The following is a 19210-nucleotide window of genomic DNA, read 5'->3' on the forward strand; positions in this document are numbered from 1 at the left end:
AAACTCACATGCGTTTCTCTGAAAGACAAGCAGTCTGTTCCAACACTTCAATTCACTGTGCGAAGTGAATGGAGTGTTCCTTCACTTTCTAAATGCTGTCCTTTCAGAGAAAATCACTTTCCTTTGAAAGTGCCTTAAGCTACTTACAAGCATTCAACAGAAACTCACGTGCATTTCTTTGAAAGAGAAGCAATCTGTTCCAACACTTCAATTCACTGTGCGAAGTGAATGGAGTGTTGCTTCACTTTCTAAATGCTGTCCTTTCAGAGAAAATCACTTTCCTTTGAAAGTGCCTTAAACTACTTTCAAGCATTCACAAAAAACTCACATGCGTTTTTCTGAAACAGTAGCAGTCTGTTCCAACACTGCAATTCACTGTGCGAAGTGAATGGAGTGTTGCTTCACTTTCTAAATGCTGTCCTTTCAGAGAAAATCACTTTCCTTTGAAAGTGCCTTAAGCAACTTGCAAGCATTCACAAGAAACACTAATTCGTTTCTATGAAAGAGGAGCACTCTGTTCCAACACTTCAATTCACTGCCCGAAGGGAATGGAGTGTTGCTTCACTTTCTAAATGCTGTCCTTTCAGAGAAAATCACTTTCCTTTGAAAGTGCCTTAAGCTACTTACAAGCATTCACCAGAAACTCACATGTTATTCTCTGAAGGAGAAGCAGTCTGTTCCAAAACTTCAATTCACTGTGCAAAGTGAATGGATTGTTGCTTCACTTTCTAAATGCTGTCCTTTCAGAGAAAATCACTTTCCTTTGAAAGTGCCATAAGCTACTTGCAAGCATTAGGAAGAAACTCACATGCGTTTCTCTGAAAGAGAAGCAGTCTGTTCCAACACTTCAATTCACTGTGCGAAGTGAATGGAGTGTTGCTTCACCTTCTAAATGCTGTCCTTTCAGAGAAAATCACTTTCCTTTGAAAGTGCCTTAAGCTACTTACAAGCATTCAACAGAAACTCACATGTATTTCTCTGAAAGAGAAGCAGTCTGTTCCAACCCTTCAATTCACTGTGCGAAGTAAATGGAGTGTTGTTTCACTTTCTAAATTCTGTCCTTTCAGAGAAAATCACTTTCCTTTGATAGTGCCTTAAGCAACTTGCAAGCATTCTCAAGAAACACTAATGCGTTTCTCTGAAAGAGAAGCAGTCTGTTCCAACACTTCAATTCACTGTGCGAAGTGAATGGAGTGTTGCTTCACTTTCTAAATGCTGTCCTTTCATAGAAAATCACTTTCCTTTGAAAGTGCCTTAAGCTACTTGCAAGCATTAGGAAGAAACTCACATGCGTTTCTCTGAAAGAGAGGCAGTCTGTTCCAACACTTCAATTCACTGTGCGAAATGAATGGAGTGTTGCTTCACTTTCTAAATGCTCTCCTTTCAGAGAAAATCACTTTCCTTTGAAAGTGCCTTAAGCTACTTACAAGCATTCAACAGAAACTCACATGCGTTTCTCTGAAAGAGAAGCAGTCTGTTCCAACACTTCAATTTACTGTGCGAAGTGAATGGAGTGTTGCTTCACTTTCTAAATTCTGTCATTTCGGAGAAAATCACTTTCCGTTGAAAGTGCCTTAAACTACTTTCAAGCATTCATAAAAAACTCACATGCGTTTCTCTGAAAGAGAAGCAGTCTGTTCCAACACTTCAATTCACTGTGCGAAGTAAATGGAGTGTTCCTTCACTTTCTAAATGCTGTCCTTTCAGAGAAAATCACTTTCCTTTGAAAGTGCCTTAAGCTACTTGCAAGCATTCACAAGAAACACTAATGCGTTTCTTTGAAAGACAAGCAGTCTGTTCCAACACTTCAATTCACTGTCCAAAGTGAATGGAGTGTTGCTTCACTTTCTAAATGCTGTCCTTTCAGAGAAAATCACTTTCCATTGAAAGTGCCTTAAGCTACTTACAAGCATTCAACAGAAACTCACATGCATTTCTCTGAAAGAGAAGCAGTCTGTTCCAACACTTCAATTCACTGTGCGAAGTGAATGGAGTGTTGCTTCACTTTCTAAATTCTGTCCTTTCAGAGAAAATCACTTTCCTTTGAAAGTGCCTTAAACTACTTTCAAGCATTCATAAAAAACCCACATGCGTTTCTCTGAAAGAGAAGCAGTCTGTTCCAACACTTCAATTCACTGTGCGACGTAAATGGAGTGTTGCTTCACTTTCTAAATGCTGTCCTTTCAGAGAAAATCACTTTCCTTTGAAAGTGCCTTAAGCTACTTGACAGCATTCACAAGAAACACTAATTCGTTTCTATGAAAGACAAGCAGTGTGTTCCAACACTTCAATTCACTGTGCGAAGTGAATGGAGTGTTGCTTCACTTTCTAAATGCTGTCCTTTCAGAGAAAATCACTTTCTTTTGAAAGTGCCTTAAGCTACTTGCAAGCATTAGGAAGAAACTCACATGTATTTCTCTGAAAGAGAAGCAGTCTGTTCCAACACTTCAATTCACTGTGCAAAGTGAATGGAGTGTTGCTTCACTTTCTAAATGCTGTCCTTTCAGAGAAAATCACTTTCCTTTGAAAGTGCCTTAAGCTACTTACAAGCATTCACCAGAAACTCACATGCGATTCTCTGAAAGAGAAGCAGTCTGTTCCAATACTTCAATTCACTGTGCAAAGTGAATGGATTGTTGCTTCACTTTCTAAATGCTGTCCTTTCAGAGAAAATCACTTTCCTTTGAAAGTGCCATAAGCTACTTGCAAGCATTAGGAAGAAACTCACATGCGTTTCTCTGAAAGAGAAGCAGTCTGTTCCAACACTTCAATTCACTGTGCGAAGTGAATGGAGTGTTGCTTCACTTTCTAAATGCTGTCCTTTCAGAGAAAATCACTTTCCTTTGAAAGTGCCTTAAGCTACTTACAAGCATTCAACAGAAACTCACATGCATTTCTCTGAAAGAGAAGCAGTCTGTTCCAACACTTCAATTCACTGTGCGAAGTAAATGGAGTGTTGCTTCACTTTTTAAATGCTGTCCTTTCAGAGAAAATCACTTTACTTTGATAGTGCCTTAAGCTACTTGCAAGCATTCACAAAAAACACTAATGCGTTTCTATGAAAGACAAGCAGTCTGTTCCAACACTTCAATTCACTGTGCGAAGTGAATGGAGTGTTGCTTCACTTTCTAAATGCTGTCCTTTCAGAGAAAATCACTTTCCTTTGAAAGTGCCTTAAGCTACTTACAAGCATTCAACAGAAACTCACATGTATTTCTCTGAAAGAGAAGCAGTCTGTTCCAACACTTCAATTCACTGTGCGAAGTGAATGGAGTGTTGCTTCACTTTCTAAATTCTGTCATTTCAGAGAAAATCACTTTTGTTTGAAAGTGCCTTAAACCACTTTCAAGCATTCATAAAAAACTCACATGCGTTTCTCTGAAAGAGAAGCAGTCTGTTCCAACACTTCAATTCACTGTGCGAAGTGAATGGAGTGTTGCTTCACTTTCTAAATGCTGTCCTTTCAGAGAAAATCACTTTCCTTTGAAAGTGCCTTAAGCTACTTACAAGCATTCAACAGAAACTCACATGCATTTCTCTGAAAGAGAAGCAGTCTGTTCCAACACTTCAATTCACTGTGCGAAGTAAATGGAGTGTTGCTTCACTTTCTAAATGCTGTCCTTTCAGAGAAAATCACTTTACTTTGATAGTGCCTTAAGCTACTTGCAAGCATTCACAAAAAACACTAATGCGTTTCTATGAAAGACAAGCAGTCTGTTCCAAAACTTCAATTCACTGTGCGAAGTGAATGGAGTGTTGCTTCACTTTCTAAATGCTGTCCTTTCAGAGAAAATCACTTTCCTTTGAAAGTGCCTTAAGCTACTTGCAAGCATTCACAAGAAACACTAATGCGTTTCTATGAAAGACAAGCAGTCGGTTCCAACACTTCAATTCACTGTGGGAGGTGAATGGCGTGTTGCTTCACTTTCTAAATGCTGTCCTTTCAGAGAAAATCACTTTCCTTTGAAAGTGCCTTAAGCTACTTGCAAGTATTAGGAAGAAACTCACATGCGTTTCTCTGAAAGACAAGCAGTCTGTTCCAACACTTCAATTCACTGTGCGAAGTGAATGGAGTGTTCCTTCACTTTCTAAATGCTGTCCTTTCAGAGAAAATCACTTTCCTTTGAAAGTGCCTTAAGCTACTTACAAGCATTCAACAGAAACTCACGTGCATTTCTTTGAAAGAGAAGCAATCTGTTCCAACACTTCAATTCACTGTGCGAAGTGAATGGAGTGTTGCTTCACTTTCTAAATGCTGTCCTTTCAGAGAAAATCACTTTCCTTTGAAAGTGCCTTAAACTACTTTCAAGCATTCACAAAAAACTCACATGCGTTTTTCTGAAACAGTAGCAGTCTGTTCCAACACTGCAATTCACTGTGCGAAGTGAATGGAGTGTTGCTTCACTTTCTAAATGCTGTCCTTTCAGAGAAAATCACTTTCCTTTGAAAGTGCCTTAAGCAACTTGCAAGCATTCACAAGAAACACTAATTCGTTTCTATGAAAGAGTAGCACTCTGTTCCAACACTTCAATTCACTGCCCGAAGGGAATGGAGTGTTGCTTCACTTTCTAAATGCTGTCCTTTCAGAGAAAATCACTTTCCTTTGAAAGTGCCTTAAGCTACTTACAAGCATTCACCAGAAACTCACATGTTATTCTCTGAAGGAGAAGCAGTCTGTTCCAAAACTTCAATTCACTGTGCAAAGTGAATGGATTGTTGCTTCACTTTCTAAATGCTGTCCTTTCAGAGAAAATCACTTTCCTTTGAAAGTGCCATAAGCTACTTGCAAGCATTAGGAAGAAACTCACATGCGTTTCTCTGAAAGAGAAGCAGTCTGTTCCAACACTTCAATTCACTGTGCGAAGTGAATGGAGTGTTGCTTCACCTTCTAAATGCTGTCCTTTCAGAGAAAATCACTTTCCTTTGAAAGTGCCTTAAGCTACTTACAAGCATTCAACAGAAACTCACATGTATTTCTCTGAAAGAGAAGCAGTCTGTTCCAACCCTTCAATTCACTGTGCGAAGTAAATGGAGTGTTGTTTCACTTTCTAAATTCTGTCCTTTCAGAGAAAATCACTTTCCTTTGATAGTGCCTTAAGCAACTTGCAAGCATTCACAAGAAACACTAATGCGTTTCTCTGAAAGAGAAGCAGTCTGTTCCAACACTTCAATTCACTGTGCGAAGTGAATGGAGTGTTGCTTCACTTTCTAAATGCTGTCCTTTCATAGAAAATCACTTTCCTTTGAAAGTGCCTTAAGCTACTTGCAAGCATTAGGAAGAAACTCACATGCGTTTCTCTGAAAGAGAGGCAGTCTGTTCCAACACTTCAATTCACTGTGCGAAATGAATGGAGTGTTGCTTCACTTTCTAAATGCTCTCCTTTCAGAGAAAATCACTTTCCTTTGAAAGTGCCTTAAGCTACTTACAAGCATTCAACAGAAACTCACATGCGTTTCTCTGAAAGAGAAGCAGTCTGTTCCAACACTTCAATTTACTGTGCGAAGTGAATGGAGTGTTGCTTCACTTTCTAAATTCTGTCATTTCGGAGAAAATCACTTTCCGTTGAAAGTGCCTTAAACTACTTTCAAGCATTCATAAAAAACTCACATGCGTTTCTCTGAAAGAGAAGCAGTCTGTTCCAACACTTCAATTCACTGTGCGAAGTAAATGGAGTGTTCCTTCACTTTCTAAATGCTGTCCTTTCAGAGAAAATCACTTTCCTTTGAAAGTGCCTTAAGCTACTTGCAAGCATTCACAAGAAACACTAATGCGTTTCTTTGAAAGACAAGCAGTCTGTTCCAACACTTCAATTCACTGTCCAAAGTGAATGGAGTGTTGCTTCACTTTCTAAATGCTGTCCTTTCAGAGAAAATCACTTTCCATTGAAAGTGCCTTAAGCTACTTACAAGCATTCAACAGAAACTCACATGCATTTCTCTGAAAGAGAAGCAGTCTGTTCCAACACTTCAATTCACTGTGCGAAGTGAATGGAGTGTTGCTTCACTTTCTAAATTCTGTCCTTTCAGAGAAAATCACTTTCCTTTGAAAGTGCCTTAAACTACTTTCAAGCATTCATAAAAAACCCACATGCGTTTCTCTGAAAGAGAAGCAGTCTGTTCCAACACTTCAATTCACTGTGCGACGTAAATGGAGTGTTGCTTCACTTTCTAAATGCTGTCCTTTCAGAGAAAATCACTTTCCTTTGAAAGTGCCTTAAGCTACTTGACAGCATTCACAAGAAACACTAATTCGTTTCTATGAAAGACAAGCAGTGTGTTCCAACACTTCAATTCACTGTGCGAAGTGAATGGAGTGTTGCTTCACTTTCTAAATGCTGTCCTTTCAGAGAAAATCACTTTCTTTTGAAAGTGCCTTAAGCTACTTGCAAGCATTAGGAAGAAACTCACATGTATTTCTCTGAAAGAGAAGCAGTCTGTTCCAACACTTCAATTCACTGTGCAAAGTGAATGGAGTGTTGCTTCACTTTCTAAATGCTGTCCTTTCAGAGAAAATCACTTTCCTTTGAAAGTGCCTTAAGCTACTTACAAGCATTCACCAGAAACTCACATGCGATTCTCTGAAAGAGAAGCAGTCTGTTCCAATACTTCAATTCACTGTGCAAAGTGAATGGATTGTTGCTTCACTTTCTAAATGCTGTCCTTTCAGAGAAAATCACTTTCCTTTGAAAGTGCCATAAGCTACTTGCAAGCATTAGGAAGAAACTCACATGCGTTTCTCTGAAAGAGAAGCAGTCTGTTCCAACACTTCAATTCACTGTGCGAAGTGAATGGAGTGTTGCTTCACTTTCTAAATGCTGTCCTTTCAGAGAAAATCACTTTCCTTTGAAAGTGCCTTAAGCTACTTACAAGCATTCAACAGAAACTCACATGCATTTCTCTGAAAGAGAAGCAGTCTGTTCCAACACTTCAATTCACTGTGCGAAGTAAATGGAGTGTTGCTTCACTTTTTAAATGCTGTCCTTTCAGAGAAAATCACTTTACTTTGATAGTGCCTTAAGCTACTTGCAAGCATTCACAAAAAACACTAATGCGTTTCTATGAAAGACAAGCAGTCTGTTCCAACACTTCAATTCACTGTGCGAAGTGAATGGAGTGTTGCTTCACTTTCTAAATGCTGTCCTTTCAGAGAAAATCACTTTCCTTTGAAAGTGCCTTAAGCTACTTACAAGCATTCAACAGAAACTCACATGTATTTCTCTGAAAGAGAAGCAGTCTGTTCCAACACTTCAATTCACTGTGCGAAGTGAATGGAGTGTTGCTTCACTTTCTAAATTCTGTCATTTCAGAGAAAATCACTTTTGTTTGAAAGTGCCTTAAACCACTTTCAAGCATTCATAAAAAACTCACATGCGTTTCTCTGAAAGAGAAGCAGTCTGTTCCAACACTTCAATTCACTGTGCAAAGTAAATGGAGTGTTGCTTCACTTTCTAAATGCTGTCCTTTCAGAGAAAATCACTTTCCTTTGAAAGTGCCTTAAGCTACTTGCCAGCATTCACAAGAAACACTAATGCGTTTCTATGAAAGACAAGCAGTGTGTTCCAACACTTCAATTCACTGTGCGAAGTGAATGGAGTGTTGCTTCACTTTCTAAATGCTGTCCTTTCAGAGAAAATCACTTTCCTTTGAAAGTGCCTTAAGCTACTTCAAGCATTAGAAAGAAACTCACATGTATTTCTCTGAAAGAGAAGCAGTCTGTTCCAACACTTCAATTCACTGTGCGAAGTGAATGGAGTGTTGCTTCACTTTCTAAATGCTGTCCTTTCAGAGAAAATCACTTTCCTTTGAAAGTGCCTTAAGCTACTTACAAGCATTCAACAGAAACTCACATGCATTTCTCTGAAAGAGAAGCAGTCTGTTCCAACACTTCAATTCACTGTGCGAAGTGAATGGAATGTTGCTTCACTTTCTAAATACTGTCCTTTCAGAGAAAATCACTTTCCTTTTAAAGTGCCTTAAACTACTTTCAAGCATTCACCAGAAACTCACATGCGATTCTCTGAAAGAGTAGCAGTCTGTTCCAACACTTCAACTCACTGTGCGAAGTGAATGGAGTGTTGCTTCACTTTCTAAATGCTGTCCTTTCAGAGAAAATCACTTTCCTTTGAAAGTGCCTTAAGCTACTTACAAGCATTCAACAGAAATTCACATGCGTTTCTCTGAAAGAGAAGCAGTCTGTTCCAACACTTCAATTCACTGTGCGAAGTGAATGGAGTGTTGCTTCACTTTCTAAATGCTGTCCTTTCAGAGAAAATCACTTTCCTTTGAAAGTGCCTTAAGCTACTTGCAAGTATTAGGAAGAAACTCACATGCGTTTCTCTGAAAGACAAGCAGTCTGTTCCAACACTTCAATTCACTGTGCGAAGTGAATGGAGTGTTCCTTCACTTTCTAAATGCTGTCCTTTCAGAGAAAATCACTTTCCTTTGAAAGTGCCTTAAGCTACTTACAAGCATTCAACAGAAACTCACGTGCATTTCTTTGAAAGAGAAGCAATCTGTTCCAACACTTCAATTCACTGTGCGAAGTGAATGGAGTGTTGCTTCACTTTCTAAATGCTGTCCTTTCAGAGAAAATCACTTTCCTTTGAAAGTGCCTTAAACTACTTTCAAGCATTCACAAAAAACTCACATGCGTTTTTCTGAAACAGTAGCAGTCTGTTCCAACACTGCAATTCACTGTGCGAAGTGAATGGAGTGTTGCTTCACTTTCTAAATGCTGTCCTTTCAGAGAAAATCACTTTCCTTTGAAAGTGCCTTAAGCAACTTGCAAGCATTCACAAGAAACACTAATTCGTTTCTATGAAAGAGTAGCACTCTGTTCCAACACTTCAATTCACTGCCCGAAGGGAATGGAGTGTTGCTTCACTTTCTAAATGCTGTCCTTTCAGAGAAAATCACTTTCCTTTGAAAGTGCCTTAAGCTACTTACAAGCATTCACCAGAAACTCACATGTTATTCTCTGAAGGAGAAGCAGTCTGTTCCAAAACTTCAATTCACTGTGCAAAGTGAATGGATTGTTGCTTCACTTTCTAAATGCTGTCCTTTCAGAGAAAATCACTTTCCTTTGAAAGTGCCATAAGCTACTTGCAAGCATTAGGAAGAAACTCACATGCGTTTCTCTGAAAGAGAAGCAGTCTGTTCCAACACTTCAATTCACTGTGCGAAGTGAATGGAGTGTTGCTTCACCTTCTAAATGCTGTCCTTTCAGAGAAAATCACTTTCCTTTGAAAGTGCCTTAAGCTACTTACAAGCATTCAACAGAAACTCACATGTATTTCTCTGAAAGAGAAGCAGTCTGTTCCAACCCTTCAATTCACTGTGCGAAGTAAATGGAGTGTTGTTTCACTTTCTAAATTCTGTCCTTTCAGAGAAAATCACTTTCCTTTGATAGTGCCTTAAGCAACTTGCAAGCATTCACAAGAAACACTAATGCGTTTCTCTGAAAGAGAAGCAGTCTGTTCCAACACTTCAATTCACTGTGCGAAGTGAATGGAGTGTTGCTTCACTTTCTAAATGCTGTCCTTTCATAGAAAATCACTTTCCTTTGAAAGTGCCTTAAGCTACTTGCAAGCATTAGGAAGAAACTCACATGCGTTTCTCTGAAAGAGAGGCAGTCTGTTCCAACACTTCAATTCACTGTGCGAAATGAATGGAGTGTTGCTTCACTTTCTAAATGCTCTCCTTTCAGAGAAAATCACTTTCCTTTGAAAGTGCCTTAAGCTACTTACAAGCATTCAACAGAAACTCACATGCGTTTCTCTGAAAGAGAAGCAGTCTGTTCCAACACTTCAATTTACTGTGCGAAGTGAATGGAGTGTTGCTTCACTTTCTAAATTCTGTCATTTCGGAGAAAATCACTTTCCGTTGAAAGTGCCTTAAACTACTTTCAAGCATTCATAAAAAACTCACATGCGTTTCTCTGAAAGAGAAGCAGTCTGTTCCAACACTTCAATTCACTGTGCGAAGTAAATGGAGTGTTCCTTCACTTTCTAAATGCTGTCCTTTCAGAGAAAATCACTTTCCTTTGAAAGTGCCTTAAGCTACTTGCAAGCATTCACAAGAAACACTAATGCGTTTCTTTGAAAGACAAGCAGTCTGTTCCAACACTTCAATTCACTGTCCAAAGTGAATGGAGTGTTGCTTCACTTTCTAAATGCTGTCCTTTCAGAGAAAATCACTTTCCATTGAAAGTGCCTTAAGCTACTTACAAGCATTCAACAGAAACTCACATGCATTTCTCTGAAAGAGAAGCAGTCTGTTCCAACACTTCAATTCACTGTGCGAAGTGAATGGAGTGTTGCTTCACTTTCTAAATTCTGTCCTTTCAGAGAAAATCACTTTCCTTTGAAAGTGCCTTAAACTACTTTCAAGCATTCATAAAAAACCCACATGCGTTTCTCTGAAAGAGAAGCAGTCTGTTCCAACACTTCAATTCACTGTGCGACGTAAATGGAGTGTTGCTTCACTTTCTAAATGCTGTCCTTTCAGAGAAAATCACTTTCCTTTGAAAGTGCCTTAAGCTACTTGACAGCATTCACAAGAAACACTAATTCGTTTCTATGAAAGACAAGCAGTGTGTTCCAACACTTCAATTCACTGTGCGAAGTGAATGGAGTGTTGCTTCACTTTCTAAATGCTGTCCTTTCAGAGAAAATCACTTTCTTTTGAAAGTGCCTTAAGCTACTTGCAAGCATTAGGAAGAAACTCACATGTATTTCTCTGAAAGAGAAGCAGTCTGTTCCAACACTTCAATTCACTGTGCAAAGTGAATGGAGTGTTGCTTCACTTTCTAAATGCTGTCCTTTCAGAGAAAATCACTTTCCTTTGAAAGTGCCTTAAGCTACTTACAAGCATTCACCAGAAACTCACATGCGATTCTCTGAAAGAGAAGCAGTCTGTTCCAATACTTCAATTCACTGTGCAAAGTGAATGGATTGTTGCTTCACTTTCTAAATGCTGTCCTTTCAGAGAAAATCACTTTCCTTTGAAAGTGCCATAAGCTACTTGCAAGCATTAGGAAGAAACTCACATGCGTTTCTCTGAAAGAGAAGCAGTCTGTTCCAACACTTCAATTCACTGTGCGAAGTGAATGGAGTGTTGCTTCACTTTCTAAATGCTGTCCTTTCAGAGAAAATCACTTTCCTTTGAAAGTGCCTTAAGCTACTTACAAGCATTCAACAGAAACTCACATGCATTTCTCTGAAAGAGAAGCAGTCTGTTCCAACACTTCAATTCACTGTGCGAAGTAAATGGAGTGTTGCTTCACTTTTTAAATGCTGTCCTTTCAGAGAAAATCACTTTACTTTGATAGTGCCTTAAGCTACTTGCAAGCATTCACAAAAAACACTAATGCGTTTCTATGAAAGACAAGCAGTCTGTTCCAACACTTCAATTCACTGTGCGAAGTGAATGGAGTGTTGCTTCACTTTCTAAATGCTGTCCTTTCAGAGAAAATCACTTTCCTTTGAAAGTGCCTTAAGCTACTTACAAGCATTCAACAGAAACTCACATGTATTTCTCTGAAAGAGAAGCAGTCTGTTCCAACACTTCAATTCACTGTGCGAAGTGAATGGAGTGTTGCTTCACTTTCTAAATTCTGTCATTTCAGAGAAAATCACTTTTGTTTGAAAGTGCCTTAAACCACTTTCAAGCATTCATAAAAAACTCACATGCGTTTCTCTGAAAGAGAAGCAGTCTGTTCCAACACTTCAATTCACTGTGCAAAGTAAATGGAGTGTTGCTTCACTTTCTAAATGCTGTCCTTTCAGAGAAAATCACTTTCCTTTGAAAGTGCCTTAAGCTACTTGCCAGCATTCACAAGAAACACTAATGCGTTTCTATGAAAGACAAGCAGTGTGTTCCAACACTTCAATTCACTGTGCGAAGTGAATGGAGTGTTGCTTCACTTTCTAAATGCTGTCCTTTCAGAGAAAATCACTTTCCTTTGAAAGTGCCTTAAGCTACTTCAAGCATTAGAAAGAAACTCACATGTATTTCTCTGAAAGAGAAGCAGTCTGTTCCAACACTTCAATTCACTGTGCGAAGTGAATGGAGTGTTGCTTCACTTTCTAAATGCTGTCCTTTCAGAGAAAATCACTTTCCTTTGAAAGTGCCTTAAGCTACTTACAAGCATTCAACAGAAACTCACATGCATTTCTCTGAAAGAGAAGCAGTCTGTTCCAACACTTCAATTCACTGTGCGAAGTGAATGGAATGTTGCTTCACTTTCTAAATACTGTCCTTTCAGAGAAAATCACTTTCCTTTTAAAGTGCCTTAAACTACTTTCAAGCATTCACCAGAAACTCACATGCGATTCTCTGAAAGAGTAGCAGTCTGTTCCAACACTTCAACTCACTGTGCGAAGTGAATGGAGTGTTGCTTCACTTTCTAAATGCTGTCCTTTCAGAGAAAATCACTTTCCTTTGAAAGTGCCTTAAGCTACTTACAAGCATTCAACAGAAATTCACATGCGTTTCTCTGAAAGAGAAGCAGTCTGTTCCAACACTTCAATTCACTGTGCGAAGTGAATGGAGTGTTGCTTCACTTTCTAAATGCTGTCCTTTCAGAGAAAATCACTTTCCTTTTAAAGTGCCTTAAACTATTTTCAAGAATCATAAAAAACTCACATGCGTTTCTCTGAAAGAGAAGCAGTCTGTTCCAACACTTCAATTCACTGTGCGAAGTAAATGGAGTGTTGCTTCACTTTCTAAATGCTGTCCTTTCAGAGAAAATCACTTTCCTTTGATAGTGCCTTAAGCTACTTGCAAGCATTCCCAAGAAACACTAATGCGTTTCTATGAAAGACAAGCAGTCTGTTCCAACACTTCAATTCACTGTGCGAAGTGAATGGAGTGTTGCTTCACTTTCTAAATGCTGTCCTTTCAGAGAAAATCACTTTCCTTTGAAAGTGCCTTAAGCTACTTAAAAGCATTAGGAAGAAACTCACATGCGTTTCTCTGAAAGAGAAGCAGTCTGTTCCAACACTTCAATTCACTGTGCGAAATGAATGGAGTGTTGCTTCACTTTCTAAATGCTGTCCTTTCAGAGAAAATCACTTTCCTTTGAAAGTGCCTTAAGCTACTTACAAGCATTCAACAGAAACTCACATGCGTTTCTCTGAAAGAGATGCAGTCAGTTCCAACACTTCAATTTACTGTGCGAAGTGAATGGAGTGTTGCTTCACTTTCTAAATTCTGTCATTTCAGAGAAAATCACTTTCCGTTGTAAGTGCCTTAAACTACTTTCAAGCATTCATAAAAAACTCACATGCGTTTCTCTGAAAGAGAAGCAGTCTGTTCCAACACTTCAATTCACTGTGCGAAGTAAATGGAGTGTTCCTTCACTTTCTAAATGTTGTCCTTTCAGAGAAAATCGCTTTCCTTTGAAAGTGCCTTAAGCTACTTGCAAGCATTCACAAGAAACACTAATGCGTTTCTATGAAAGACAAGCAGTCTGTTCCAACACTTCAATTCACTGTGCGAAGTGAATGGAGTGTTGCCTCACTTTCTAAATGCTGTCCTTTCAGAGAAAATCACTTTCCTTTGAAAGTGCCTTAAGCTACTCACAAGAATTCAACAGAAACTCACATGCATTTCTCTGAAAGAGAAGCAATCTGTTCCAACACTTCAATTCACTGTGCGAAGTGAATGGAGTGTTCCTTCACTTTCTAATTTCTGTCCTTTCAGAGAAAATCACTTTCCTTTGAAAGTGCCTTAAACTACTTTCAAGCATTCACAAAAAACTCACATGCGTTTCTCTGAAAGAGTAGCAGTCTGTTCCAACACTTCAACTCACTGTGCGAAGTGAATAGAGTGTTGCTTCACTTTCTAAATGCTGTCCTTTCAGAGAAAATCACTTTCCTTTGAAAGTGCCTTAAGCAACTTGCAAGCATTCACAAGAAACACTAATGCGTTTCTATGAAAGAGGAGCACTCTGTTCCAACACTTCAATTCACTGCACGAAGGGAATGGAGTGTTGCTTCACTTTCTAAATGCTGTCCTTTCAGAGAAAATCACTTTCCTTTGAAAGTGCCTTAAGCTACTTACAAGCATTCACCAGAAACTCACATGCGATTCTCTGAAAGAGATGCAGTCTGTTCCAATACTTCAATTCACAGTGCGAAGTGAGGAGTGCTGCTTCACTTTCTAAATTCTGTCCTTTCAGAGAAAATCACTTTCCTTTGACAGTGCCTTAAACTACTTTCAAGCATTCACAAAAAACTCACATGCGTTTCTCTGAAAGAGTAGCAGTCTGTTCCAACACTGCAATTCACTCTGCGAAGTGAATGGAGTGTTGCTTCACTTTCTAAATGCTGTCCTTTCAGAGAAAATCACTTTCCTTTGAAAGTGCCTTAAGCAACTGGCAAGTATTCACAAGAAACACTAATGCGTTTCTATGAAAGAGTAGCACTCGGTTCCAACACTTCAATTCACTGCACGAAGGGAATGGAGTGTTGCTTCACTTTCTAAATGCTGTCCTTTCAGAGAAAATCACTTTCCTTTGAAAGTGCCTTAAGCTACTTGCAAGTATTAGGAAGAAACTCACATGCGTTTCTCTGAAAGACAAGCAGTCTGTTCCTACACTTCAATTCACTGTGCGAAGTGAATGGAGTGTTGCTTCACTTTCTAAATGCTGTCCTTTCAGAGAAAATCACTTTCCTTTGAAAGTGCTTTAAGCTACTTACAAGCATTCAACAGAAACTCACATGCGTTTCTCTGAAAGAGAAGCAGTCTGTTCCAACATTCAATTCACTGTGCGAAGTGAATGGAGTGTTGCTTCACTTTCTCAATGCTGTCCTTTCAGAGAAAATCACTTTCCTTTTAAAGTGCCTTAAACTACTTTCAAGCATTCATAAAAAACTCACATGCGTTTCTCTGAAAGAGAAGCAGTCTGTTCCAACACGTCAATTCACTGTGCGAAGTGAATGGAGTGTTGCTTCACTTTCTAAATGCTGTCCTTTCAGAGAAAATCACTTTCCTTTGAAAGTGCCTTAAGCAACTTGCAAGCATTCACAAGAAACACTAATGCGTTCCTATGAAAGAGTAGCACGCTGTTCCAACACTTCAATTCACTGCACGAAGGGAATGGAGTGTTGCTTCACTTTCTAAATGCTGTCCTTTCAGAGAAAATCACTTTCCTTTGAAAGTGCCTTAAGCTACTTACAAGCATTCACCAGAAACTCACATGCGATTCTCTGAAAGAGAAGCAGTCTGTTCCAATACTTCAATTCACTGTGCAAAGTGAATGGAGTATTGCTTCACTTTCTAAATGCTGTCCTTTCAGAGAAAATCACTTTCCTTTGAAAGTGCCATAAGCTACTTGCAATCATTAGGAAGAAACTCACATGCGTTTCTCTGAAAGAGAAGCAGTCTGTTCCAACACTTCAAATCACTGTGCGAAGTGAATGGAGTGTTGCGTCACTTTCTAAATGCTGTCCTTTCAGATAAAATTACTTTCCTTTGAAAGTGCCTTAAGCTACTTACAAGCATTCAACAGAAACTCACATGCATTTCTCTGAAAGAGAAGCATTCTGTTCCAACACTTCAATTCACTGTGCGATGTAAATGGAGTGTTGCTTCACTTTCTAAATGCTGTCCTTTCAGAGAAAATCACTTTCCTTTGAAAGTGCCTTAAGCTACTTACAAGCATTCAACAGAAACTCACATGTGTTTCTCTGAAAGAGAAGCAGTCTGTTCAAACACTTCAATTTACTGTGCGAAGTGAATGGAGTATTGCTTCACTTTCTAAATTCTGTCATTTCGGAGAAAATCACTTTCCGTTGAAAGTGCCTTAAACTACTTTCAAGCATTCATAAAAAACTCACATGCGTTTCTCTGAAAGAGAAGCAGTCTGTTCGAACACTTCAATTCACTGTGCGAAGTAAATGGAGTGATCCGTCACTTTCTAAATGATGTCCTTTCAGAGAAAATCACTTTCCTTTGAAAGTGCCTTAAGCTACTTGCAAGCATTCACAAGAAACACTAATGCGTTTCTTTGAAAGACAAGCAGTCTGTTCCAACACTTCAATTCACTGTGCGAAGTGAATGGAGTGTTGCTTCACTTTCTAAATGCTGTCCTTTCAGAGAAAATCACTTTCCTTTGAAAGTGCCTTAAGCTACTTACAAGCATTCAACAGAAACTCACATGTATTTCTCTGAAAGAGAAGCAGTCTGTTCCAACACTTCAATTCACTGTGCGAAGTGAATGGAGTGTTGCTTCACTTTCTAAATGCTGTCCTTTCAGAGAAAATCACATTTGTTTGAAAGTGCCTTAAACTACTTTCAAGCATTCATAAAAAACTCACATGCGTTTCTCTGAAAGAGAAGCAGTCTGTTCCAACACTTCAAATCACTGTGCAAAGTAAATGGAGTGTTGCTTCACTTTCTAAATGCTGTCCTTTCAGAGAAAATCACTTTCCTTTGAAAGTGCCTTAAGCTACTTGCCAGCATTCACAAGAAACACTAATGCGTTTCTATGAAAGACAAGCAGTGTGTTCCAACACTTCAATTCACTGTGCGAAGTGAATGGAGTGTTGCTTCACTTTCTAAATGCTGTCCTTTCAGAGAAAATCACTTTCCTTTGAAAGTGCCTTAAGCTACTTGCAAGCATTAGGAAGAAACTCACATGTATTTCTCTGAAAGAGAAGCAGTCTGTTCCAACACTTCAATTCACTGTGCGAAGTGAATGGAGTGTTGCTTCACTTTCTAAATGCTGTCCTTTCAGAGAAAATCACTTTCCTTTGAAAGTGCCTTAAGCTACTTACAAGCATTCAACAGAAACTCACATGCGTTTCTCTGAAAGAGAAGCAGTCTGTTCCAACACTTCAATTCACTGTGTGAAGTGAATGGAGTGTTGCTTCACTTTCTAAATACTGTCCTTTCAGAGAAAATCACTTTCCTTTTAAAGTGCCTTAAACTACTTTCAAGCATTCATAAAAACCTCACATGTGTTTCTCTGAAAGAGAAGCAGTCTGTTCCAACACTTCAATTCACTGTGCGAAGTGAATGGAGTGTTGCTTCACTTTCTAAATGCTGTCCTTTCAGAGAAAATCACTTTCTTTGAAAGTGCCCTAAGCTACTTGCCAGCATTCACAAGAAACACTAATGCGTTTCTATGAAAGACAAGCAGTGTGTTCCAACACTTCAATTCACTGTGCGAAGTGAATGGAGTGTTCCTTCACTTTCTAAATTCTGTCCTTTCAGAGAAAATCACTTTCCTTTGAAAGTGCCATAAGCTACTTGCAATCATTAGGAAGAAACTCACATGCGTTTCTCTGAAAGAGAAGCAGTCTGTTCCAACACTTCAATTCACTGTGCGAAGTGAATGGAGTGTTGCGTCACTTTCTAAATGCTGTCCTTTCAGATAAAATTACTTTCCTTTGAAAGTGCCTTAAGCTACTTACAAGCATTCAACAGAAACTCACATGCATTTCTCTGAAAGAGAAGCATTCTGTTCCAACACTTCAATTCACTGTGCGAAGTAAATGGAGTGTTGCTTCACTTTCTAAATGCTGTCCTTTCAGAGAAAATCACTTTCCTTTGAAAGTGCCTTAAGCTACTTACAAGCATTCAACAGAAACTCACATGTGTTTCTCTGAAAGAGAAGCAGTCTGTTCAAACACTTCAATTTACTGTGCGAAGTGAATGGAGTGTTGCTTCACTTTCTAAATTCTGTCCTTTCAGAGAAAATCACTTTCCGTTGAAAGTGCCTTAAACTACTTTCAAGCATTCATAAAAAACTCACATGCGTTTCTCTGAAAGAGAAGCAGTCTGTTCCAACACTTCAATTCACTGTGCGAAGTAAATGGAGTGTTCCGTCACTTTCTAAATGATGTCCTTTCAGAGAAAATCACTTTCCTTTGAAAGTGCCTTAAGCTACTTGCAAGCATTCACAAGAAACACTAATGCGTTTCTTTGAAAGACAAGCAGTCTGTTCCAACACTTCAATTCACTGTGCGAAGTGAATGGAGTGTTGCTTCACTTTCTAAATGCTGTCCTTTCAGAGAAAATCACTTTCCTTTGAAAGTGCCTTAAGCTACTTACAAGCATTCAACAGAAACTCACATGTATTTCTCTGAAAGAGAAGCAGTCTGTTCCAACACTTCAATTCACTGTGCGAAGTGAATGGAGTGTTGCTTCACTTTCTAAATTCTGTCATTTCAGAGAAAATCACATTTGTTTGAAAGTGCCTTAAACTACTTTCAAGCATTCATAAAAAACTCACATGCGTTTCTCTGAAAGAGAAGCAGTCTGTTCCAACACTTCAAATCACTGTGCAAAGTAAATGGAGTGTTGCTTCACTTTCTAAATGCTGTCCTTTCAGAGAAAATCACTTTCCTTTGAAAGTGCCTTAAGCTACTTGCCAGCATTCACAAGAAACACTAATGCGTTTCTATGAAAGACAAGCAGTGTGTTCCAACACTTCAATTCACTGTGCGAAGTGAATGGAGTGTTGCTTCACTTTCTAAATGCTGTCCTTTCAGAGAAAATCACTTTCCTTTGAAAGTGCCTTAAGCTACTTGCAAGCATTAGGAAGAAACTCACATGTATTTCTCTGAAAGAGAAGCAGTCTGTTCCAACACTTCAATTCACTGTGCGAAGTGAATGGAGTGTTGCATCGCTTTCTAAATGCTGTCCTTTCCGAGAAAATCACTTTCCGTTGAAAGTGCCTTAAACTACTTTCAAGCATTCATAAAAAACTCACATGCGTTTCTCTGAAAGAGAAGCAGTCTGTTCCAACACTTCAATTCACTGTGCGAAGTAAATGGAGTGTTCCTTCACTTTCTAAATGTTGTCCTTTCAGAGAAAATCGCTTTCCTTTGAAAGTGCCTTAAGCTACTTGCAAGCATTCACAAGAAACACTAATGCGTTTCTATGAAAGACAAGCAGTCTGTTCCAACACTTCAATTCACTGTGCGAAGTGAATGGAGTGTTGCCTCACTTTCTAAATGCTGTCCTTTTAGAGAAAATCACTTTCCTTTGAAAGTGCCTTAAGCTACTCACAAGAATTCAACAGAAACTCACATGCATTTCTCTGAAAGAGAAGCAGTCTGTTCCAACACTTCAATTCACTGTGTGAAGTGAATGGAGTGTTGCTTCACTTTCTAAATACTGTCCTTTCAGAGAAAATCACTTTCCTTTTAAAGTGCCTTAAACTACTTTCAAGCATTCATAAAAACCTCACATGCGTTTC

This window comes from Myodes glareolus, chromosome 19 (assembly GCF_982192425.1).
Source record: "Myodes glareolus chromosome 19, mMyoGla1.1, whole genome shotgun sequence".
Taxonomy (NCBI): domain Eukaryota; kingdom Metazoa; phylum Chordata; class Mammalia; order Rodentia; family Cricetidae; genus Myodes; species Myodes glareolus.